At 32.8% G+C, this 25,636-nt stretch overlaps 1 protein-coding gene across 33 annotated transcripts in view; it reads left to right on the forward strand.

Annotated features, from left to right (window-relative positions):
* Positions 1-25,636, forward strand: part of LOC126718519 (uncharacterized) — a 225,007-nt gene that overhangs the window by 58,314 nt on the left and 141,057 nt on the right. The window lies entirely within an intron of this gene.

Here is a 25,636-nt window from a genome sequence, read left to right on the forward strand (position 1 = left end):
AAATAAAGAAAAGCTAATATAGTAATATTTGATATTTCCCTTCCCTTTCCTCCTCTTTCCACCATCAGTGTCAAGGAAAAAGGGGGGAATCTATAGGAAAAACAAGTGCTAGACTAAAGAGCTATACTTTTCCATAAAGTCAAAAACACGTGCTAGACTTCTCTTTGAACTTTGTAGGATTGCATGGGAAGAGGGATATCTACTTTTATTAATTGTTACCACTTGTTTATGTGTCTACGTTGGGCCTTTGGTTTTTTAATTAAAAATAACATTTTCACAATTGTCTGTATGTGGGAGGTTCCCCCCCGCCCCCCTCCCATTTATTCATTTTTAAAAATTTATTTATAATTTTATGGGTAGGCAAAAAAGTAATTTAAGTTATGAATTTAAATTAGAACTAATAACAATTTTTGTGAATATGTTGTGGACGTAGTACTCATCTAATTAATAAGATATGTAAATGCTCATTGTGTTCAAAATTTCAAATAACTTTTTTTTTTTTTTTTTTTTTAAACAAAACTACATTGTTAGTCTCTAAAATTTGCCTACTGAGCACTATTGGTCCTTGAAGTTTGAAATGAACAATATATGTCCCTAATGTTTTAAAAATAAGCTTTGTTGGTCCCTTCATCAACTTCTGTTAGTTTCTTTGCCTATGTATCTAATAGAAAAATGAGGTGACATTTTTTAAATGACGTGACACATTATTTTGTATTAAAAACTTATACATCAGTAAACTTTTACCTGAACCCCTTTTAAGTGATGGGTTAACCCAACATATCCAAATCAAAAACACACTAAACCTGACACTGGAGTGGTAGAAAACAATCTGTTGAGGTATGGTGTCCACCTCCATCCTCTTGGTTCAAGCTCAATTTTGATGCTGCATTGTTTGGCGATCTTGATGAGACTGGGATGAGAGCAATAGTTTGAAATGAAAAGGGGGAGGTGATGGCATTTGTATCGGCTAGAGGCCCTTCTATAGTTGATAGCGAGGAAGTGGAAACCATGGCTTGTAGGAAAGCTTTGGAATTTGCAATTGATCCAGGTTTCACAAAGCTGTCCATTGGGTCACATTCTGCACGATATACAATGCTTGCTTCAGGGACTTGGATGATACACAGTTGGCTTTGTTAAGGCATAGTGCAAACTCAGTGGCCCATTCATTGGCCAAGTACGCTAGATATGTAGATGATGAACTGATTTGATTAGAGGATTCTCCTTCATCAGTGATGGAAGCTTTGTAATTTGATTGTACTCATACTCAACAGTAAATGACAAATGAGTTTGGCTACAAAAAAACAAAAAACAAAAAAACTTGGATAAAATCGATATGCAAGTGCAAGACTTCACCATTCAAAAGTACTAGCTAGAAAACACATAAGATGTTATAGAGAGAATTCTATGAACTAGATAAAGGTTTCTATTGAAATTAATCAAGATTCGTATTTCCACAATAATATCTTGGTACTATTTATTGAACATGATCAAGAGAATTTAAAAAGGGGAATATAATATGTTATTTTTTGGGAGATCTTGCACAAGGTGATGGTTGATTGCGTTGAGTGTTGATGAAATACATTCTCAATCAATATTTGTCCCAAAACAAAAATCAATTGAAGCTTTAACATTGAATCTCATGTGTTGCACGTTTATATCTTTTAATGCATATAAGACAGTAAATGGACATATTTTATCTACAACTGAAAGGGATTAAAGGTTATTTTTTTGCTCTTTAATTGGCATATTGATATACAATAAAGCTATATGCACTAAATCATTGAATGGACTTTTCACACATTCCCTTTTCCCTTTTTGAGTGACATTTTGTTAAAAAATTATTGGGTGGTAGGCAGAATTGATTTTGGAGAATCTCAAGGAAAAAGAGGGGTAGTTTGCAGGGGGAAAAAACCTTACTTGATATCCAAGAGCAAGTGGTGATAGACTAACTGTAGACACTCGATTTTGCATCCATAATTTAATCTTGGAAGATGGCTAGAATGACCATTCATATACCTGGAAAAATCATAGTTGCATTACATGCATTAATTCATTCATTGCATATCATAAAAATAATCTTGAGATTCTAACGGTCGCGACAGTATGCTTGATTCCCAAATCGGACCATCGGATTGAAAGATATCATATGATCAAATTTTCACGGTCTGCATGTATTTTGTTTGGGTGGAATCAATCACATGTGATTAATTTAAATTAATTCTAATTGGTTAAACAATTAAAATTAATTAAATAATTTTGTGATTGGATATTGGTTTTTGTCAAAAGTAAGCCTGCTTGCATGGGAATAAAGTGGATAATTAGATAACAAAAAAATTGTTGATAATTAAGTCTTTTTAAAATATTTATCTATCAGATAATTATTACTTTAAAGACCTGATTATTAAGAAAAAGGGAATAATTTTTAGAATATGAATTAAAAACATGTCTAGGTGCAATTCCCGGCTCCAAAAATCCCCAAAAAAGATTCCAAATCGAATTACAATTGAAAAGGGGGCTCAGCACCCAAGAGGGCCAGTCAGCACTCTTGGAGTGCCGATCGGTACATGGCAAGTGCTGATTGGCCTAAATTCGTGGCCTGGCCTGGAAACCTTCTGTTAAGATAAAGCCTATCTTTTTTGAATTTTTAGAAATAAGGACGCATTCCAATTCGTATCTGATCTTATTCAGCTTATTTTTCAAGCATCTCAACCTCTATAAATAGAGGAAAAAGATCAGAATTCAGACCCTTCTTTTTCTGACTTCTTTGCTCTCCTTATGTTAAAGACATTCTAGAAGCCTTGCCTTTAAGAACTTCTTTTTGTAAGTAAAATATTTTAGATCTCAAAATGGTGAAAATTTCTTTGATTTCTAAAGTATTCTTCCATTGAAGGAAATATTCATGCAAGTAGGTATTTAATTTCGATCTTGTATTTATTTTTTGTTTTCTCTTATTTGATATACTTGTGTTGTTCATTGCATTTTTATTATTATTTATGAATATGTCTCTAATGTCATTATCAATATGATTTTGCTCACAATTAATATATATATATATATATATGTGCCATGTTCATATGTTTAGTTGGAATTTTATTTAGTTGATTAACATGTTCATGTTTTAATTCTTCTTTAATTTCAAAATCTGTAATTAATCACCAAAACTTCTTTAAAAAAAAAAAAAAAACAAAAATAGATCTATATTTTCACTAAATACAGACCCAAAAATTTTTTTGAAAATTTTTCTTGTCAAAAACAGATCCGTATTTTCACTAAATACAGTTCTGAAAATTTTTAAGAAACTTTTTCTAAACAAAAATAGATCTGTATTTTCATTAATTACAGATATGAATTTTTCTAAACAAAAATTGATCTGTATTTCATTAAATACAGATTTGAATTTTTCTAAACAAAAATTGATCTGTATTTTCATTAAATACATATTTGAATTTTTCTAAACAAAAACTGGTCTATATTTTCATTAAATACAAATCTGATTTTTTCAAACACACAAAACTTATTTGTATTTTCATTAAACACAGATTTGATTTTTTATAATAAAAAATGATTTTTTTAAAAAATAAAAATTGCAGATTTTGGATTTTCAAAGAATAAATTAATATTTAAGTTAGATTTTTTTTTTTTTGGTTAATATGTCATTGTAATATCATGCATCTTTTGAAAGGGTATATAATGGTCATTAAGAGTCTAGAAGACCAGACTCTGTCTGGGTGGAGTAGGTGCCTAACACCTTCCCGTTCCGTTACCTAGCCCCCGAAATTAGGTTTTTGGATAGTAGACTAGTGTTTTATCTTTTGTTTTGGTCGATTGTAACTAGGATAAAAGTTTTGTAATTTTTACATAGATTGTATTAGGACCAAAGTCTTGTAAAGGTATTCTATCAAGATGTAATTGTATAATCAATTAATGAATTTGAGGTATTTTTGGATATGTGAATTGTATTTTATTTTTTCTTATTTTTTTGTATAAAAAATAAGTGGCGACTCCACACAATTACCCAAAAGAGAGGTGCCTTAAGCACCCAAATCCCTTTTTGAGAGCACCCGTCAAGAAGTGCAGTATCTCACACTAACTTTGGAAGAATTGTAAAAAATGTAACCCCACTATTTGTGTTGATTTGCTAGTTAACTCCAGTTACTCTAACCATGTTGTCTCTTCCATGTCGATGATTGCAGGATGTTGGTTTTCTTGCTCCCCTAGATTCGGATCAACCATTGTTTCATGAAGCCAACAAATGTGTTGACTAATTAGTAAGGACGAGCACTATTTAAACTAGTGATTTTGTTATGTATGAAAGTCCAATATTTGAATGGTTAGTATGTCAATTGGACTTGTCTTGAAACTTAGCTAGCTCTTTAGTTTTAATGAATTTCCAACTTCTACCCAAAAAAAAAAAAAAAAAGATAGCGGGGTTTCATGTTTGGGCAGGAGAGAAATTTGACACAGAATTCAGTTATTCCATTACCAAATCATGTGTTCTATCTTCGACTTTTACAATTTCCTCTTATTTTTACTCTCAATTCAATAATCTCATTATCAGATTATTTGTCAATTTGACACCCTCATTATTGAATATTTCCTCTCTCCTTATTCGCCCAAAACTTCACACATAAAACAATGATGATAAACTTTCCTATCCACAATATTGGCTAGATTGTAAATATGGGCCTGGGTGGATTCTATTTTCTTCACTTTTTCATTTTTCTCTTCTCCTAACCATATAAAGGAAAGCTAATATAGTAATATTTCCCTTCCCTTCTCTCTTCTTTCCACCATCGGTGTCAAGGAAAAAGAGGGGAAAACTATATGAAAGAGAGAAACTTTACTTTCAAAAACTCGTGCTAGACTAAAAGAAAAAGAAGGAACCTTCTCTCTTCTTTCCAACATCAGTGTCAAGGAAAAAGAACGAAAAAGAAAAAGATCACTTTCAAAAACATGTGCTAGACTTCTCTTTGAACTTTGTTTGTGGTCTATGTTGGGCCTTTGGTTTTTTAATTAAAAACAACATTATCACAATTGTCGGGAGGTTTTTTTTTTTTTTTTTTTCCTCTCCAATTTATTCGTTTTTTTTTTTTTAAACTTATTTATAATTTGTTTTGAAACTTGCTGGTTCATAGGCATTGTGTGCTTTTGCCTAATTTATTTTAAAAGTAAAATAAGCCTATAAAAATAAACTTTTTCAAATACATATTAACTAGTTGCTAAACCGTGCGATGCACAGGAAAGATATTGAAAAATAGATTTAATCTTTCTTTTATTCTATTATATGTCATGTATATATAAGTGTGTTTAGGTCTATTGAAAGAGAGCAATCATTGTGTAGCGTACACCATAAATTAACATTATACTGAAATTATAAAAAAAAATAAAAATCAAAAGAAGAAGAAGAAGAAGAAGAAGAAGAAGAAAAGGGATATAACATCATTTTCAGTTGTAAATCTATAGTTTTATAATATTTTAAACTTTTTTTAATGATATAATGTGTCTGGGATGAAGTGTGTGTAAAACATCATATACCTATAATCATAAAAGTAAGCATTTCTCATAGCAAAATGTGAAAAATAACCAACAATTTTTTTGGGGGGAAAAAACCTGTTGGGGAATGAGTCGTGGGCAACCTTGTAATCATTATAGATTTGAAAAACCTTTTCACTTCTTGGCTTGTGTTTGCTCCACTGCCTTTCTCTTCTTATCTAATAACCCTTCTTCTCTAATAACCCAAATAGCAAGCCAAAAAAAAAGAAAAAAAAAGAAAAACAGAATATGAATCTGAAACTCATAAAAGAAAAGGAACAAAACCTAGAAACTGAAAATTCCTAATAAAAATTCATGAAGAATTTGAACTTCTAGGTTTTTTCCTTGATTTCAACGAAATCCCTTAATTTACAGCAAACCTAATTCAATTTCATATTGCTACTACGCCAAACACCTTTTTTGATGTGTACTTAGAAGTGTAACATCCCATAAAAGGCTCTTGCCCAGTTGACATTTGGCCACAAAAGCAAATAGCCACAAAAAAATCAGCAACTACTTCACAGTATTAGCTTTAGTATTCTTGAAACCAAATGCTTGCTAATCATCAAATCTTGTATAGCAAATTGTTGCACACCCCAAATACTTTTATTCATCTTATTACAATTTCCACAATTACTACAATAGGCCACTATAAAGAAAAAAGAAATTATATAGCAATAGTAACTACAAAAGCTAACATAGTGATGTTTAAGGGAGCATTTCAATAAGCAGAATGCAAATCAAACTAAACTCTTTATAATCACTGCTATAACAATGCATGTCCTCCCATTCCTTCTTGCAAGCCAATAGCAGTTGCAAGAGTTACCACGATTGCTCAATGCCATAAGAGCATTCCACTGATGGTCATAACTCAAGCATCCTTCTTCTATATTCAATCTCATGCGTGTCAAAAATTTTTAAGAATGTAATTTGTCAGTTGGTGGTTTCAAGTAAAAGTCACATTTTGCACAAAATCTATGCAGCCTAACTCACTAACTTGATGAAAGAAAAACCAAAACCTCAGCTGAAATTTTTTTACTGCAAAGAGGCAATTACTTTTAGCTAAAAAAAGAAAAAGAAAATGCAAGTCTAAAACTCTTCCCAAACCTATAAAAAAAGAATGAAAGAAAATGCATATCAAAGTATCATTCAAGGTAAAATATATATTAGTGTGCAAAAGAACTACAAACATCCAAGACAATTAAAAATTAACAATATCCACACACACAAAAAAAAAAAAAAAAAAAAAAAAAGCTTCATGTGAGGATTATGCTTAATTATGGTGTGAAAAGTTGAACATGTGAAAAGCAATGAATTTAATTTTATGTATTGAACACTATTATGCTTTATGCTACTAAAATGTCATACTAAACTAAGAATATCTACAAAATCTATATAACATTATAGCTATATTGGTTAGGTTCAAACACCCTCTTCTTGAATTATCAAATTATTAAAAAAATATTAACCCTCTTCTCCACTTTTTACTCAAACTTGTTTTCATGGCTCATATTTAAACAATCGCAACAGAAAATTTTCTATTAATAGTAATATTTGTGTATACACAAATTATATTTTCATGTAAAGTGTACATACACATGCTCTATATCTATAAGGAAGAAAACATCACAAACCCTTTACATATGTGGGTTAGATTTAAAACAAACTACATATATTCCAAGTTTGATAAGCCAACTCAATGGTAGAAAAATGTTCTTTATAAAATTAGATAGTAACACATTTTTCCAAAGGAGGCAATTCTTTGTAACTTTATCTTACTGCTCATATTCTGTAGTATACAACAAAGTGATTTATCTATCTAGGTACAATGGGCAATAGCATTGGCTGTTCTTAAGCACAATTCAATACAGAAAAATGAGATAGAAAAGAAAAGAAAAGTAACATAACAAATACAAAAAATACCATTGTTCCAACCCTCCAAAACTCCATAAACAAAACCCTTTCCTAGCCCAAAAATACAAAAAGTTCCCTCCTTTCCCACAAATCCAAGAGGGTTGAGGCCATCAACAACTCCCCACAGCAGTCAGACAAACCTCTCAAAGAAACCCAAAGAAAGCATGACCAAAAACATATAAAGCTTCCTCCTTTTTCTTACTGAACCAAAAAACCTAGCAAAGGCAATTCCTTTTCCCATTCACTCTCAAAAACCAACAGAACAAAATAGCAAGAACATATACAACAAAGCAAGCAGCAAAGCATGGGAGCAAAAGTAAAAAAGGAGATATGAACAAAAAGCAGGGCAAAGAAAAGAAAAGAGAAAGAAGCAGAGATGAATCAATAACATTTCCCCACTTTGTTCTTACTTTCTTTTGTTTCTTCTTGAAAGTTCAATTAGTGTATAAAACACTACGAACGTTTAGACCCTCAATTTACAAATTACCAATTCAAGCTTAATGTCAAACAATTAATGTGCGAAATATGAACACAAGCTTAACACAGAATTGATAAACAATCTAAACCAAATAAAATCACATCCACAACAGAAATTAAATGGCAAAAATTAAGGGAAGAGAAATGCAAACACAAGGACAACACATGATGTGTTATCAAAGAGGAAACTGAAGCCCTCGGTGTAAAACCTCTCCGCCGCCTTCTAAGCGGTAAATAATCCACTAAAGAATGTAGTTGAGATACATGAACAGCAAAAGACCTTCCAAGCCTAATCTACCCAATGTACCTAAGCCCTCCAAGCTCCTACTCCAACGAGGTTCTACCGAACCTATTTCTTCTTTAGCTTACCGGATTCCGCTACTTGACCATAGCATCTACCAATATGTTATTGGTCCCTTCTTAACTACTTCCCAAAGCATCAAACAGCCTTCTCACAGATATGGGTATGGTGAGAAAAGGTTTTGGTAACGTACCTCTCAAGGATTTAACAATGGAAAGGAAGAGAGTAGAGGAATTTGAAGAGTCTCTATATGAAGATTGTGGATGAATCAATCTTGTTTTTTTCTAGGGTTTTTTTCTCAAAATTCTCTCTAGAAGCTCTCTACATTTCATGGGTATAAGGGTCTATATATAGTAGGGTGAGAAGGAATGTGAAAAGTCATTTTTTCCCAAACAGGGTGGCTGGTGACTTGGCCTCGTGATTGGGCTGACTCGTGAGCTAACGACTTGGCCAGCTTGGGACTTTTGTCCTGTAGTGCAACAGCTGGTATGACTCTTCAGCTCCCCTGTATGCTTCACACGTGTGGCAACTTTGGTGGCTTGCCAGTTGTGAGTCACCTGCGAGTCCAGCCGCGAGTCTCTGCATCCTTGCACAATCTTAAGCATTTCTTCACATTCTCTCACTTACTACCCTTACATGATTCCCACCTAAATACAGGGTTACTAATTGCTAAAATACAATCAAATTTGGTATGGAATAAACCCAACAAGATGGTTGATAAAATTCAACCTTACAATCTCGCCCTTTGATTATTCCGTGACAAAACCCTAAAACAAATTCTAGACTTAATATGTGAGTTGGGAACAGTTGAACAAAACTGACTCACACCTAACTCTAGAATCTGATAAGCTCTTGAATCATATGAACAAGAATCTCCTGAAACATAACAACACAGTATCATCATTGTATGCAGAAAAACTTGTAGTTGCATACGAGACAAGCACAATGCGATCAAGTAAAATGGAATGAGAAATAAACCATGACTTGACCAAACAGGCAATCACTATAAAATAGTGACCACAATGCTCATTCACACTTGGAATGAACAGCCGGACATACAAGCCAATAAGCTCAATGCAAATCACTTGTATGCCCAACACTCAACCAATGCACAATACATAAAGTATATGCATCTAGGAACAAAATCCTATAAGGGCACAAGAGTGAGAATACTTAAAGAAAATGCATAACATTTAGCTAGAAGTATTAGGCAACATAACATAAAGGCTGCATAGCATGGTACAAACCATAAAAGCCTACAAATCTCATGGAAACAAACCCTAAAAGCTTACAAAAGCAACATGGGCACAAACCACAAAATACTGAATATAAACTTAAACAATATAAACTAAAAGTTCTCAAAGTTTCTCCCCTTTAAAATGATGAGAAGTTGTGATACACTTGAAACATATATACTTGTAACCTGAAACACTTGCACAAAACACATTAGACTCTCAAGGTAAAGTAGGTAATAAAAGGACAAGTATAATGTAACAAGTAAATTGTGATCAAGTAAACATGATGTGAAACATATGAGTAACTTGATCATGCACCAAAACAATCATATAGAAATGACTACAATGATCACATAGCAAAGCAAATGATCATCCAAACATGTATTCAATGAAGCACAATAACATAAGGATGTATGCATGTTCAACACACAAACACGATGCAATACAAGAAAACAAACATAAAGAGAAACAAGCAAAACAAAGTTTTCTTATTAACTCAATGTCTTCTTCTACTTGGTATATGCATCTCCCCTATGGAATATCTCTCCCCCTACAAATGTGCATGAGAAATAGAATTTCTCCCCCTAATGATGTGCACAAGAGTCATATAGAAATGACAAAAACACTCTAGTATACTCTCTAGAGTATACTGTCCTCTTTTCCTATGGAATATCTCTCCCCTTACAAATGTGCATGAGAAATAGAATTTCTCCCCTTAATGATGTGCACAAGAGTCATATAGAAATGACAAAAACACTCTGGTATACTCTCTAGAGTATACTGTCCTCTTTTCCTATGGAATATTTCCCCCCCTACAAATGTGCATGAGAAATAGAAATTCTCCCCCTAATGATGTGCACAAGAGTCATATAGAAATGACAAAAACACTCTGGTATACTCTCTAGAGTATACTGTCCTCTTTTTTGTAAAGAATAGACAAAAGGTCAAGGAGAAAAGAAGGCAAGAGATGAAGATATGAACAATAATAATGATGCATGAGGGGTGCGAGATAAATGAGAAAATGAAGCTTAAACCTAAGACAAAGTAAAATGCTACAAAGCATAAGGTAAACATGACATGCTAGGATGAAGAAGAAAGGTATAGACTAATGCATGACAAGGGTAATAAAGGTGTGTGCAAGAGGTGGCTATGTGCAATGCATGGAAAATGCACATGTGGGGCAAGATGTGTTAAATACACAACCAATGAACCAAACATATTCCTAATGAGGAAACATGAGAAACCCCAAAGTTTGGTACTCATCGAAGTCCAAACAAGCGAGAAAATACCTAAGAGGCATTTTATTAAACACCTAGCATACACACTATGAACAACAATGTGAAACAATGCATGAATATCATTTAATCCACCCTTAATACACGATCTTTTTGCCACAAGGGGCCAACAACCAAAGAAAATCATCAAAATAATGAAAAATGAGTGAGTCGCGAGCAAGTTGCGAGTGAGTCGCTAGTGAGTCGTGAGTGAGTCGCCAAAGCTTCTGGATGAACTCGGGACTGGGGTTTCACGATTGGCAAGTTGCTAGTTGAGTCACGAAAAACTCTGACACCTGTTTTCAACACAGAACATGTTTAAACAATGAAAAATAAAGTAAACACTAAACAAGAACACAAAGAGTGATAAAAATCACTTCCAAAAACATATAAAATGATCAAAAATCTTTTTGGATTGATTCATATATAGTTGAGCACATACACATCACATTTAAACAAGTACAATCGAACAAATGAATAAGACATTCATTAAACATTAGGCATGTGTGTTGTGTGTGTGTATTAAATGTGGAATAGTCCTTAGTCTAGAGTGAAGTTTCAATGATCAATTCAATCAAGTCATACACAACTAGTACTAAGTCAAGTGGTTTATCTCAATTATAGAAATGAACATATATGACCTCCCACAAGAAAATGATTACATATCTTTGAAGCTTTTCATTTGGCTTCTTTATAATTCATAACATTTGATCATTTTGAATCAATACATCTCATTTTGAGATTGATGCCTGAAATTTTTGATATTTCAATTTGATGAACAAGCCTTTGGCTTTTGGGCATCATACATTTTCAATACAAGTTGCTTTCCCTTTTTCCTAGTTAAATACTAGTATGTGCGACGGCTTTTGCAGCTCATTATCTCTTTTCATTTTGAGATTTACATTTGTTGAGCTTTTTAAGCAAAAACAATAAAAAGTATGGGAAGATATATAGGCACAAGTCTATGCAAGTATCAAAACCATCAAGACTATTGACCAATCATTCATGACAAGCTTGAAGATCGATTTACAACAATCACACATAGATTTCAAGATTTTTCCCACAAAGAAATAAGTGCATAAAGAACAAGCTAAGCTCGTAAATGCACAAAGCCATAAGTACAAAAGTACAAGGCAAAACTCACATGTGATATGTGCTCAAACATACACGATTAAACATTTTGAATTTTTCACTTTTTATGTGGTTTTGGATTTTTTTTTACTCACACAAAACTGAAACACAAAAGTAAGATCAAAAATGAAATAATGCATACAAATAAATGCAAGATGCACCAAATGCATGAAGATATGACATTTAATACATGAAGGGTCCTAAAAAGATCGAAAGAATTAGATCAAGGACGAAAAGAGCAAAAGCTCAACCATAGGAACCCTTCCTCATCCAAACAGAACGATTGTTTGGAATGAGTGTGTCAAGAGAAGTGAGACGAGGGTTGGAAGAATGAGAACCGGAGATGCACATAGTCAAGGAGTTAAGAGCATTAAACATTTTCTTTAACAAAATACTATTTTCACTCAAAACCGGTTTACTCTTTTTAGCACAACTTCCAAAAAGCTCAAGTGTTTTTTTTTTTTTTTAATTCTTTTAAAAGCATGAAACTTAGAGCATTGAGGTCTTAGATGACCAAAGGCACCACAATGGTGACAAACAATGTATTTAGGTTCACTAGGCTTTTTGGGAAGGGATCTAGCAACATGGTTTTGTTCCCTCTTCAACTTATGACATTGAGGTCTTATATGACCAATCACACCACAATGGTGGCAAGTTGGAACAAACTTAGATCCATCCAAAGCCTTAGGTTGAGACCTAAACGAAGGCTTTGACTTAACAGCCTTTCTCTCCACCTTTTGATTTCTTTTATGTGGAGGAATGTACATCGATTTGTCCTTTGAGGTAGAACACATAATAGGCGCAAAATCGGGTACCACAACATGATTGTAACAAATATTTTCATCCTTTTTAACAATAGGTTCAGCAATCAAACACTTGGCATGCATCTTAAGAGATTCATTTTCACATTTTAACTCATCAACAAGTTTGTTAGACAAAACAAGTTTAGCATCCAAGTTAATATTCAAACATTCAAACTCTTTCAGCTTTTCAATAGAAGTTTTAGCAAGTTTCTTATATTTTTTAACCAATTTGTTTGATTCATTGAGCTTAGCAATCAAATCATCACTTTTACAAAATAACTTGCTCAAATCCTTATTAAACTTCTTAGCCTTTTTTTTCAAGAGTTTAATGTTAGGAATATCAACAACATCCAAAGATTCATGTAACATAACATCACAATCATGAGGATTATCACTCATAGAGGCATTTTCACAAACACATGGCATGTTACATTCATCATTAACCAAATCATACAAAGAGGCATACAAAGCACTATTCATGGCAAATAAACACAAGGGGTCAAGGATCAAACTTAGGTAATTAAACCAAAAACAAGTGTACCCTCCCTGATACCAATTGAAAGTTCAATTAGTGTATAAAACACTATGAACGTTTAGACCCCCAATTTACAAATTACCAATTCAAGCTTAATGTCAAACAATTAATGTGCGGAATATGAACACAAGCTTAACACAGAATTGATAAACAAACTAAACCAAATAAAATCACATCCACAACATAAATTAAATGGCAAAGATTAAGGGAAGAGAGATGCAAACCCAATGACAACACACGATGTGTTATTGAAGAGGAAACCGAAGCCCTCGGCATAAAACCTCTCCATTGCCCTCTAAGCGGTAAATAATCTACTAAAGAATGTAGTTGGGATACATGAATAGCAGAAGACCCTCCAAGCCTAATCTACCTAATGTACCTAAGCCCTCCAAGCTCCTACTCCAATGAGGTTCCGCTGAACCTATTTCTTCTTTAGCTTATCGGATTCCGCTACTTGACCATAGCATCTACCAATATGAAATTGGTTCTTTCTTAACTGCTTTCCAAAGCACTAAACAACCTTCTCACAGATATGGGTATGGTGAGAAAAGGTTTTGGTAATACACCTCTCAAGGATTTAACAATGGAGAGGAAGAGAGTAGAGGAATTTGAAGAGTCTCTATGTGAAGATTGTGGATGAATCAATCTTGTTTTTCTCTAGGGTTTCTCTCTCAAAATTCTCTTTAGAAGCTCTCTACATTTCGTGGGTATAAGGGTCTATATATAGTAGGGTGAGAAGGAATGTGAAAAGTCAGTTTTTCCCAAACAGGGTGGTCTAGCGACTTGGCCTCACGACTGGGCTGAGTCGCGAGTTCAAGTTGTGAGCTAACGGCCTGGCCAGCCTGGGAGTTTTGTCCTATAGTGCAACAGCTGACATGACTCTTTAGCTCCCCTGCATGCTTCACATATGTGCCAACTTTGGCGGCTTGCCAGTCGTGAGTCACCCGCGAGTCTAGCCGCAAGTCTGTGCATCCTTACACAATCTTGAGCATTTCTTCACACTCTCTCACTCACTACCCTTACATGATTCCCACCTAAATACAGGGTTATTAATTGCTAAAATACAAGCAAATTTGGCATGGAATAAAGCCAACAAGATGGTTGATAAAATTCAACCTTACACTTCTCTATATTCAGTTATTGATGATTTAGGATCTAATTTATGTGGGAAAACAAATCATGCCATATGAACACTATTTAGGAATTCTATCAAACTCTTGTGAGAAGCCAATAACAAATCCGGAAAAGACTTCCAGTTTGAATTCTTTCAAACTCAGGTTTATTTGCCTCCATCTAAAACAACCTTTCTAACAAAAACGTAGCAATCTCAATTTTCAAAAGAGAAATGAATACTTATCCCAATGAAGAAAAAATTGGAAACAACTAGAGCTTTGGTTTCATAGAAGTATATTCTTCTCAACAAAAAATATTTTGCCAAAAAAAAAAAAAATGAATCCAAAAAATTTTGTGGTTTATGTGATTTGTAACTGCTTGAAACCAAAACAATATGAGCCATACTATAGTATTTCCAACTACCATGGTGACTTGTTTTGTGGAAGGTACTTATTATTGCACCAAGCCCGACCTCTAAACCCTACCCTTATGTTCAATTATAAACTACATCTAATCCTAATTGGCTTTTGTGTTTAGAATTATATGCAAAACTAAATCAATTAGGCTCTAGAAATAAATATATAAATTCTAATATAAAGTTAAAATTTTATTAAACAAACATGAATTCTAATATCAAACTCCAAATAAATTATATAACATGCAACAAAGAAACCCAAAAAAGAAAAAAAGAAAAGAAAAGAAACTATAGTAGCTAAATATACAAATAAAATAGTAATTAAAAGACATTGACACGCAGAAATTAATATCTAAAACTAAAGAAGCAAACCTTGCTCAAATTTTTTATTTTTATTTTTATTTTGATAAGATCAAACCTGACTTAGAAAACCTTAAATTAAAAGAACACAATTTAAATAGATTAGTAAACCCAATGGCTAAATAAAGAAAACATGTAAGAGGGAAAATCCTAAAATTATATTAAAAACATCACTAACCATTTTAAAAACTCCAAGCGACGAAAAATGGCAACCCCCCAACTCAACAACATCTTTGCCAAAGAATGTGTACTATGACACATCTCCAAACCTACAATTTTTTTTTAAAAAACCTCCATATATAAGAAAGACATTTAATAAAATTAATTATTCCCAATGAGAAAAATACACACACAGCCTTGCATGCTTATATACATATAGGGCAGGATAATAGCTAATCACAGCCTCACTCTCAAGCCATTTTTGAATTCAAACATGTTCCAATTTTATCTAACAAAATTAAAAATATTTTGCTAAAATCCACATCATAAAACACAAATAAGCCATTCTATCCACTACAGTGACAATTTGTGAATGCAGTATTATACAAAATATGAAAGGTTTTGATTCATGGGCAACTAAACAGGACTAAGAGATGTGCCTAATGAGGGAAACATGCAAAGAAGAATCCATTATCAGGTCTAATGTTATTTGCCTTAATAGTTCGATAGTCAATAGATTCATAATTTCTCTACAACTAAAAGTAATGGCCTATAGGTATTTATCATGACCAACTCTAGAACGTGATAGAGACTAATTTTACAACAAAAGGCTTGCATTTATTCTCAGCATCAAAACAGAGGTTATTGTTTCAAATTTGTTGTTAATTAATATAACACCATGGTATCATCCAAACTCACTCAAGCGCCTAATAGGTGGATTTCACACAAGTTAGGAGAAGTGTTCGGTTGGTGAATGGTTTATATGAAGGCTCTATAAAGTTAGAGGAAGCACTAAACATCATATACCTATATTCATAAAAAGCAAGGACTTCACATAGCATGAAAATACCAAAATTGTTTTTTTCAAGAGAAATACCTGTTGGGGAATGAGTCGTGGGCAACTCATTCCTTTGTGGCCTAAACAAAACCTAAAAACTCCTGAATAACAATAAAAAATTAAGCTATAATCAAATTAAGTAATACAACTTTGACTAAAACAATCAAATCAGGGAGGAGTAAATAAAAATCAGATCATGATTTATAGATATAAAACCTAAATCGCCCAGATTATAAACCAACCAATCAAATGTTCATTAATTTTGACCCTTTTTTCAAGTAGATAAAGCCCCTGATAGGATAAAAATCAAAAGCACATTAAATTATCATGTAGATTATAAAGTTAGCCTAAAAAAAAGCACAAAACCCCTTAGTAACAATCAGAAATTAAACGAAAATTGAAATTAGTAAATATATCTTTGACTAAAAAAATCAAAACAAGAAGGAGGAAAACAAAAATAAGATAATAAGTCATAGATTAAAACCCAAATTGCCCAACAAAAACAACGAAATTTCCCATTTTTTAATCAAATGAAAGCAAACCTAGATTATAAATCAATTAGAACTGCCCAAATTTTGATCGCATAAACACAATAAACCTAAAAACCCTAGAATATGAAACTAAGATCAAAAACCGAAAAACAAAAGGCAAATAATAGAAAGATTCAGAGAGAGAGAGAGAGAGAGAGTAGAAACATTGTGTTTGCTCCACTACCTTCTTGTCTAATAACCCAAATATTAACCCAAATAAATAAAAATAAAAAACAAAATATAATAGAATAGAACATGAAACTGAAACTTACCGACAACTGTGTGGAATCGAAAGATGGAGGGAGATCGGTCTAACAATAGTGATGAGGCCTCCCTTAGGTTTCTCTCTCCAACACTCTCTACATTTTATCAAATTTCTATCTTTGTGTTTCACGGTCACAGATGCTCGCTATTCTTTATATCCCTCTCTCTCTAGTTGTTTTTTTTATTTAATATAAAGAAGTAGAGCATCGGGTTTAGGGTTTAGAGATCCAATTCTATGATGATTTTGGCCATTTAGATGGAAAACATATGGAGCAGTACCATTATTCACTAAACGATCTATATTACCTCCCAAAGAAGTGAAAGCGAAGAGAGAATTATAGATTCTTATCCCCACTCGAAATTTGTTTGATCTCTGATCATTGCTCATGTTGAGCAATCTTTTAAGAAAAGGTGGAGGATCCTTCAAAAACGGAAGTTCAACTTTGCCTTCTGAACAACATAAACTGAATTTAGGCTTCTTAGGCTTTCTAGATTTAATTGTTCTCTCCTTATACCAAAGTTGAGCTCCACAGTGTTCACATACTTGTGTTGGAGGTCCTAAATTCATTGCCTCCAAAAATTTTCCTACAAAAAAATTGAAGGATTATTTTTTGGGAACCTAATATTTAAGGTTGGTATTGAGGACTAAAAATTGTAATACTTACGATGTTTTCGTCTAGGGTCAGAGGTTGAAAGATTATTTGATTCTCTATCAGAGTCATCACAAAAATCATATTCAGCAACTGTAATATTTAGTGTTGAGCTTTCACTCTCATTTGTCCGTTCAAAGTCTAAGATGTAAACAAAATCAAAAATGAATTCTTCAAAGCAAAAATACTATTTAATATAATAGAACTCTAAATATACCTTCAGCTACAGCAGATTGAATGCTACCTTCTAGCAAAGGCAATTGTTGCTCAGTTATATTGGTGGTAACACTCCCATCTTCATTCACAATAGTTCTTCCTAATATATTCACTAATGAGTTTCTATTTTCAGCTTTGGGATTATATTGTCTCCGTCGAGTTCTCCTTACAAATGTTTTGTCATTGCTTCCAGAATGCGATGATTGTGTTTCATGAATAGTGGTGTGCGACAATACGTTCCAAGAAATTGAGTCTCTTTCTATTGAAACTTCTCCTTGTAAAGCATTACCATAAGATAAGGGACTGGATACACCATTAGAAACATTTCTCTTTTTATTTAATAGCATTCTTCTAGTTATTGAAACATCTGAAAGACTTCCCTTTAATGAAGAATTTGTAAATTTCGTAGGTACATCTCTGTTTCTTTTCTGCGATAGAATCAGTTTTCTTCTCGCTCTTGAAAATAAAGTGACTCCATACTTCGGAAATATAATAAAAAACATAGTATTTATAGAAGATCAAATCATAACTATTATTGTATAAATCAAAGATAGCAAATAGACGTTAAAAAATGGAATATTCTTTCAAGCATGTATTTATTTTCAATTAGCATTTTGTAGAAAAGAAATGCAACATAAAATTTTAAAAAAAAATTAGAGCAATTGTTAACAAACCTGGAGTTGACACGGTTAAGAATGCAGCTCTTTCCCTCAAAAAGTATGCAGCTCTTTATCCAAAAATGAGAGGACCTAGTAAATAAGTTTTTTTTTTTTTTTTTTTAACTTTTTAATTTTAAAATTTAAACTATCAATTAGGTTCATAAGTCATGTTCACCCAAATTATAAGCCATGTTCACCCAAATCCATTCATGTTCATTTCATCTGCTTAGGAATAGCCATTTGCTTTCTATCTTTAATGCATTACATATATGACATGGCTTCAAACCGTTGGCAGGAGGAGTCACATGTTCCAAAAGAAACTCATTTACCAAGCATTGAATTAAATACCTTAGAAAGACAAAAATATGAGAAAACAACAGGTGGACAATCATGCATTCATCCAAAGTTATTTAAATTTTTTCCCGGACTCTTTCACATCCCACAAATTGCTAATGCCATCCCAATTTCCTTTTCAGACCATAAAAGGCACCAAAGTGGAGAAGAAGTGAAGAACACATTCAAAATAACCACTCCAAATTTATCTCAATAATTTCAAAACAAAACAAAACAAAATAAATAAATAAATAAATTCATCACTCACCATTACTTTGTAAGTCCGGCAGTCTGAAAGTGGTTGATGGAGTGGAGTAGGCCGAACTTCTAAGCCCTAATCTCTCTCTCTCTTTCTTCTAAGCCCCAGAACTACTCATCTTTTAAAAATCTTTGTAAGATATTATCATATCACTACTTATTACTTGCTTTCTCCCAACAACCCCACGTGAGTCTATTTGTCAAAGTCTATTCCCTACTTAACTCACCTTTAGGTAACACGTTAGCCTATTTAACTACACATGCTTTTGTCATTTTATTAGTTATTTTTTCACAGCGACATTTCACATTTCATTAGTTGGTCATTGATTCTTCAGCAGTTGGTTATGAAATATAATATTATACAATGCATCCTTCAAATAAAACCAATACACACGTAGACAACCAATAACACTGCCAAAAACATGAGAAAACAACAGGTGTACAATCATGCATCCATCAACTTAGTATAAAAAAATTTGAAAAGAACAACAATTCATCCTTCCATTATTTCTATATCAATTGAAAATCTGGCAACTGAAATCAAATTTACTGATTAAGTACATTGGCTATTTACGCAAGATGAAGAAAAAGCAGTCAATGACCAGTAGCAACTTAAACCAAGATGCACAAACTATAAAGTGGCTACAAACTAATGCAAGAGTAAGTAAGGAATTTTTTCAAACACATGGTGAGCACAAAATTTGAATGTCTTAGTTATTAACATTCGTTATTATAAAAATAAATAAAAAATTTAAAAACAGAAATACACAACCTATTGACAACCTGAACAGTTTCTGCAATGCAGCAAATAACACAGCAAACAGGTAGAACAAACAAATTGACTGAAGTTGTATAAATCAAAACAGACAATGGAAAAACAATATTTCTATCAAATTAATGGAAGGTTACTGCAGTGATTTTGCTGGGCTACTCTGTTTTTTCTCCAAAACCTTTGCTGCGTTTCTTCTCGTAGCGGGAAAAAAGAAAACACAAAACACAAAACGAAAAGAAGAAAACAAAAAGTCAACAGTGTGGGTTTGAAAGAGTTAAACCAACTAATGCAAGAGTAAGCAAGATCAACTAATGTTTGTGAAGAAAAAGAATTACCAATAGCAGTAGTGTCAAGGGCACTCTGTATTTTGTCCACAACCTTCGCTACAAGTAGTTACCCATTGAAATGGTGTGGGTTTGAAAGAGTTAGAGCAACTAATGCAAGAGTAAGCAAGACCAACTAATGTTTGTGAAGAAAAGAATTACCAATAGCAGTAGCGTCAAGGGGGCTCTGTTTTATGTCCACAACCTTCGCTGGGTTTGTTCTCGCAGTGGGGAAAAAAAACAGAAAACGGAAAAACGGAAAGAAGAAAACAAAAAGTAAACAGCGTATATAAGTAGTTACCCACTGAAACTAAATAAGCATCACTGAAAAGACACAATTATTTTTGCAGCGGGGAAAAAAAAACAGAAAACGGAAAAACGGAATTAGTTACCCACTTAAACAAAATAAGTAAACCACCGAAAAGATACATTGTTCTACGTTTTTAATGGTAGAAAGGGCATTAATTTATGTAGCCATGTGGCATAATAAGTGGTCAACAAAAAGTCAAACATTTCGGCTATTAGTTATTACCAATTGCTAACTCGTGTGATGCACGGATTAGTTGAACAAAAATTTTAAATTTTAAATTTGCTTAAAGTTATGATCACTTGAAAAAACAAGTTACAATTTAAGAGGGAAAAAAAAAATACTAACACCAATAATGTTAGGCATGTCATGTCTATTATCAATGGCATCCTTTCTTTAATGAAAATTAAAGTCTCGATCATTTTTTTAATATAATATAATCCCTCCCATTGCTCAATTTGTTTGCAAAATCCTAGGTTTTTTCTTGCCATATAAAATGCAACCAAAAAACCCAAAAATAAGAAAATAAAAACTATAGAAGTTTTTATATAGAAAACAGTAATTATTTACACTAAAAAATGACACTGACACTCAGAAGGAGTCATTAGAGCAATAGGTTTTGGATTTTTTTTTTTTTTTTTGAGAATTGGAAAAGCTAATTTAGTGTTATAGGCAATAGTTATAATATTTTAACATGTAAAAGAGCAACATCAAAAAGGCGTATCAGATGAATAAATTGACTTCGTTAGAGAATGAAGACAAATAAATGCATTGGAAAGAATAGATTTCAGAATATATGAATGTAAAAAGAAGAAGAAGGATGTACTAGTTGAAAGGCCATAGAGTTTTAATTGAGATAGAAGATGACCAATCAAAGAAGCACTTGGAATGCTCCTAATAATAAAAAAAATATAAGAGAAAAATAGGTTACCTCAAAAGAACAATGCATGACTATAGCAATTGAAATTTGTCAAGACAATTTCATATATTGCAAAACATGAACCCAAAATTTAGATGTTAAAACTTCTAAAAAGCCAAAAGAAAGAGTAAAGAATCAGTGCCTAGAAATTATTGAAAAAAAAACATATGACTACATAATAGAAACAAAAATATAATATTGCAAAAATTGAATAAAAAAATTAAGTTTTTAAACTTCTTAAAAGCTTAAAAATTTGAAGAATCAGCAAAAAAACATATGACTACATAATAGAAAAAATATAAGAGAAAGATAGGTTACCTCAAAAGAATAATCCATGATTATAGCAATTGAAATTTGTCAAAACAGTTTCATATATTGCAAAATATGAACCCAAAATTTAGATGTTAAAACTTATAAAAAGCCAAAAGAAAGAGTAAAGAATTTAGATACATTGTTGGGTGCAAAACAAATATTTGTACCATTGATGCCCTTATTAAGATGCTTGGTAACCGTAGAAACCAAATATCAATCAAATGATTTCTTTTGCCACACCATACAAAAAAGTAAAAACTAAGAAAAACACCATAAGAAAGTGCAACAATAAAGCAATCTTATATTCAAGCGTGGTAGATATGAACTTTATTGATTATTCCATACCATCTTGACAAATCCGTAGAACGTTTTGTTTCATATTACAATGCATTGATAGCTATTTTCATGCTGTTTGTGCAATGCTCCGGAAAGCTGCAAATAAAATCAAAACTAAAAAGTAAAAAAATATGACTACATAACAGAAAAAATTGACAATTCTTACTAACAAAAACACAATAAAATTATAATTAAAAAACCCTAATAGTGATCTAGTGACTGAAGAATTAGAGAAGGAGGGAAGGAAGAGTAAAAAATAAAAATAAAAAAATAAAAATGAATGAGAGAGGAGGTGTTTGCATTTGAATACATCTTAAAAGTCCTAAATCAAATAAAAAAAATATAAATAAAAAATGCTGATGTGGAAAATTGTTTGGGACAGAATAGTCCATGGTCATAACTGTTGCAAATTGTTTCGAAAAACCACTTAGTCCACAAAAATAATGATGCCTAAAAGTCAAATAATTCTCAATATAAAAGAATTGTGAATAAGTTTATACACACACACACACACAAATAAGAGTTCACTTGCACAAATCAACCAATAATCCAAAATTGAATGAGGTTTTTGTTCTTTAGAGAGAATTAATTACAACTTTCATGTCCCATGCTCTCAACTTGGTCAATCCTAAAAAGGTTCTTAAGTCGTCTAGGCTGGAAAAATACTGGTTGGAATTCAAGTAGTAACTGGAATTGTATCAAAATACTTAATCTTCAATTCCATAATATGGTCAAAATCTAGTGAAACCGGCGTCGTATAGAGCTTGAATTTCTCAGAGGCAAGGTCAAAAGCAAGAAGCGACTCCTTATCTAGCACGCCAAGATCAGCAACTAACCAATGCATAACTCCATTCAAAGACGCCGACTCCCAATGACATATCTCCTTGTTTGGCCATTGTTCTTCAACTTTTTTCCAACGCTGTGATTAAAGACTATGTACCTTGATTTCTATAGGCAAGTCATTGTAATGAAAAAGCGCAAGCCTCAACACCTTATAGTCATTGTCCTGATGATCGTGACAGAATGCAAATTGGGGAAAACAAAAATCCGTAACACCTTTAGGTTTGGAACTCCATAGACAGCTAGCAAATCTTCACGCCTATAAATAACAACCCTAAAGTTCCTCAAAAAAAAAGAAAAGAAATAACAACCTTAACATCCACAACGGTTAGGGAAAACGATTATGAAGACTCCCCTCCTTGTATGGAGATTGACTCGGATGATGATTACAGTTATAGGCAAAGGTCTAGAACACCTCCCAGTGAATCTTTTTCCACATCCTCGCGCTTGGAGAGGGAGGAATGGAATTGTAGGAAAAGAGTTAAAAGTCCAACTCCTAGGAGCATGGGGAATGATGCAATGAGTAGGGCTTTGCGCCAAATCTCCTTGATTACCAAAACTCCAAGGTCCTCATTTCAAAACTCAGCTCAAGTCAAATTCAATTTGGAACTTCAACTAAAAAGGATTTGATCCAACTTCCACAATCTGTAACTCAATATTCATCCGCCATGCTCTTCGTATTATGTTCATGGCAGCCCTTTTATTGAAGACCTTGCACGTTAAAAACTTGCCAATGAGACTTAAGTTGCAGCTTTCAATCTCAGGCAATCTACCTTCTTCAGATATTGCAATAACTTCACAGCAGTTAACTTCATATTCTCCAAGCCATCAATCACATTGTCTGCCATAAGGAAAAGAGTAAAAAAAAAAAGAAAAAGAAAATTCAGGCCTTTAGAGTGAACCTAAAGGAGGGAGGGACTCGTTTGAAAAAAGCGAGAGAGAAGACTCCTACTAGGAGGAGAGTTACCAAACTGAACTAAGTTTCATCTGTTTTGCAACTTTAATTTCAAATCTGCCAATCAGTTTCAAAAAACCACCTAGTCCACAAAAGAATGATAACTAAAATCAAATAAATGTCAATTTAAATGTCTTAAAAACTAATTTAATCAAAATTTATGACTATAAAACAACACAAATCAACTAATAATAACTTCAAATTTCACTACTTCGTAGGAAAAGCCAAGAGTTTAAATAATATTTTTGACATTCGAAGTTCAGGGTCTTCCGCTTTCAAACATTTTGTGGCTTGAATATGTACTTACTCGGACATGGTTGTAGCATAAGTCCCATCTTTCTATGTAATAGTGGTTGATCTATGAATGAAACTTTGGCAGGCTTTTCTCTTGAAAAGAAAATGGAAAAATAAAAAGTAAAATAAAGAAAGGCTGCATGTTATCCATATTGTGCATGAACTTGTTTACCTGGCATTCAATGAGAGTGCCAGATTGAACCAAATAAAGAAAATGAAAAAAAGATATAATAGAAAAAAAAACAGATTCATAGAAAAATAATACAGGTATCAAAATAAAAGTTAAAAGTATATATTGTAGCATTCCTATTCCTCCCCCAACTCCTTAAGCCAACGTTTAATGAACCAAACACGCAATAAAGCCAAAATTTAAAGAACCCAACTTACAGGAAGAAGCGGAGGAGAGAGAAGGGGTAGCAAAGCCAGTGAAGAAGACTTGGTTGTTGAAGAGGCTGTGTCTGTTTTCTAAATCTTTACGGTGTCCAGATTCACAGAAAAATAATACATGTATCAAAATAGAAGTTAAAAGTATATATTGTAGCATTCCTATTCCTCCCCCAACTCCTTAAGCCAACGTTTAATGAACCAAACACGCAATAAAGCCAAAATTTAAAGAACCCAACTTACAGGAAGAAGCGGAGGAGAGAGAAAGGGTAGCAAAGCCAGTGAAGAAGACTTGGTTGTTGAAAAGGCTGCGTTTGTTTTCTAAATCTTTGCGGTGTTCAGACTTCAAAGGCTTTCGTGTAGGGTTTACACGTTTTTGGATCTTTGCGTTTTAAAGAGAAATTCCTATATAGTCAAAAATTGGGGCTGTCTTAAATCAAATTAAAAAATATAAATAAAAAATGTTAAGGTGGAAAATTGTGGGAGCTTCAGAGGCTTTGATTATATATATATATATATATATATATATAGATAGATATATAGATAAGGTTAAATGAAATGTCAAAAAATGGATTTTTAAATTTTCTAACTTTATTTCTCATGTAATTTCTACTACTATCAAATAATATTTCTTTTTTAGTTATGATTGATAGTTTTTAAACCCCTTAAAAACACAATTGGATTAACCTAGGTAATTAACCAAGTTGTTACTTAGTCCAAATTAAAAAATCTAGGTTATCACAATCAAAACAGTCATATCATGCAAAGCAGCGGAAAGATAAATAAGACAATGATATGATCACCCAGGAAACCAAACCGGTAAAAACCTGAGGAGGATTTAACCTAGCTATCCTCAAGGTAAACCTGAATCCACTATGAAAGAATCGAAGTTGTTCAATAGGACTTAGACCACTAACATCTTATTGCTACCCACCAGTAGAAACTTACTGACACGACCACATGCAAGTTCCGAAACCATGGACTCCTTCTTTCTTAGATTCTCCAGCAAGTACAAGCACACCCACTTGTGTTTCTTTAAGCTCTTATGGCAACAACTGAATGATCATCAAGCTCTTGAAGAAATCTCCTTTTTGATAATCCTAAGCTTGTGTAAAAGAAAGCTCCTCACAGATCTCACAGGAGATTTACAGAAACAGCAATATGAGCAACACTAAAATGTGTCTAGGGTTTGCCTTT

Source organism: Quercus robur, chromosome 3 (assembly GCF_932294415.1).
Source record: "Quercus robur chromosome 3, dhQueRobu3.1, whole genome shotgun sequence".
NCBI classification, from domain to species: Eukaryota; Viridiplantae; Streptophyta; class Magnoliopsida; order Fagales; family Fagaceae; genus Quercus; species Quercus robur.